Genomic DNA, 2,375 nt, shown 5'->3' with positions numbered 1-2,375 from the left:
ATCCATTCTGTTGCAAACAGTCAGACATGACTGAACAACTAACACACAAGTTTGTGAAATTCTCTGTCTTTCTAGTTTCAAGTCAAATTTTAAAGAGGAAGCCAAAGATCTAGTCATGCTTTGTGAGAAACAGCTCCATGCTGAAGGTCTACAGTGAAGTTCCCAGAGGTTTTGTGTATATATTCTCAAGCCCAAGACATTGACACAAATCCCAAGCAAAATGTAGGATTAAGAAAATTGCCCAACGCCAGCTGACAATATGCATGGTGAGATTACAGATGCTTTTGTTCTTAATTTCTGCCTGCTGAAAAAACACATACCACATTGTAAAATCTTACTTTTTCTAAATGTCTTCCATCAGAGAATTGTGTATAGATAGATTTGCTCATTTTTCTAAAAAAAACCATTGTCTCAACATTTAGAAAAATAAAGCTCCAGAAGGATATATAGCATGTTGTAGACATTTTCTCTGGGTAGTCAAGAGCTTGAAAGTCTTTTATTTATTTATTTATTTTTGGTTGTTGTACCTAATTTTTACATGAATTTGTATGACTTTCATAAAAAAAAAAATAAAGAACAATAAACTAAAGAAAAAAAAAATACAAAGAGGAAATCTGCTCCTTTTCCCCATGTGCTAAAATCCTACAATTTCAAATGGAGGAAGGAAACAGGATATGGAGCGGTGGGTGGGAGAGAAATTTCCCTGAGATTTAAACCAAAATGCACAGATTCTTAATGTGTTTAATTGAGCAATGTTGTGATGGGGAGAGAAAGTCTTGGAAATTTTCCCCAGGATTTTTCTCCAAGACAGCTGATGGCCTGAAAATGAGATTATAGAGTTTTTTTCTTTTAATTACGCACTGCAACTTCACAATCCCTTCTTCAGAACTCTGAAATCCCAAGTACTCTGAAAACTTGGAAGCCTTCTTTAAAACTCGTATGGCTGCATATCTATCCACTACTGAGGGTCTTTATCCCACTTAGTGTGATTATTAGCATGTTTTCCTGCAGAAATAGGTTAGGATACTAAGTCCTCATAGCTTCTGCTGTTATCATTTGTTTGTTGTTTAGTTGCTAAATCATGTCTGACTCTTTGGCGACTCCATGGACCGTAGCCCGTCAGGCTCCTCTGAGTATGCGATTCTCCAGGCAAGAATACTGGAGTGGGAAGTCATTCCCTTCTCCAGGGGATCTTCCTGACCCAGGGATTGAACCTGGCCTCCTGCACTGCAGGCCGATTCTTCACTGTCTGAGCCAGCAGAGCTCAATGCTCTTTAAACCTTAACAAGAGAAAGTAGCTCCATCAGGTACCTTCAATTCTCTCTCTTGACTTTTCTGCTCAGGATATTCCTCATGACACACATCATATTGGACTTGTTGAAGAAAAACAATGTACAATCTTGGGAGGATGGGACCTAGGGAGAGAACTTCTGTGAACAAAGCAAAATTTTAAGACCAGTGGAAAATAATTGTCAGATGAATAAAACACTTATTTTCTATTTTTGCTCAAAAAATAGCCCTGTCTTTCAAATCAGAACTGCCCTCATATGTTCTTACTTTAAATATGCTTTTCTTTGATTGATGGTATTTTTCAAGGTGTTTATACACATAGAGGATGACAGAGTTGAGTGTATTTTTATAGATGGGTGCTCTAACCTTCATAAACATTCCAGGTGATTACATTCACTAGGATGCCAGATCACAGATCAAAAAGCAAAATCACTTTAAGCCTCCTAACTTGGGTAAATGAGTCTCTTTTATCAAATATTTATTTTTCTAACCTTGCAACACAAATAATGCAGTAGAAGAAAGATGCTTCTGAGGTGGTACCAATATAGAACAGGCTGTTCAAAGAGAAGTAGACATTCATCTCGTAGTTGACATCTTTAACAAAATTGAGCAAATTCCTGGGCATTTTGTCCTATCAGATCACTCATCAAAATAACATTCAGTCACAGATCAAGCCAGGACTGGCCTCCTGCTTACCACAACGAGTCTTCTGTAAGTCAGAATAACAGTAAGTAAAGATCCAGCTTAAATTATTAAAAATCAGCCAAGGGGATTATTATGGGCTGAATGTTAATGTCTCCACAAAATTCTTATACTGAAATTCTGACCCCCATAGTGATGTCGTTTGAAGGCACGGCCTCTGAAGGTGATTAAGTTTATATGAGGTTATAAGGGTGGGGCCCCCAGTATGGGATTAGTGCCCCTATAGGAAAAGGGGGGAGGAGAGGCAGAATCCTCTCTTTTCATCATGTGAGGGCAGAAAGGTAGCCCTTCGCAAGAGAGCTCTCACTAGGAGCCAGATCAATCAGTCCCTTGATCTTGGATTTCTTAGACTCCAGAATTAGGAGAAAGAAAGTCTATTTTGT

Source organism: Dama dama, chromosome 6 (genome assembly GCF_033118175.1).
Source record: "Dama dama isolate Ldn47 chromosome 6, ASM3311817v1, whole genome shotgun sequence".
Classification (NCBI taxonomy): Eukaryota; Metazoa; Chordata; class Mammalia; order Artiodactyla; family Cervidae; genus Dama; species Dama dama.
The sequence above is the reverse complement of the archived record's forward strand: the minus strand, read 5'-3'. Positions refer to the sequence as shown.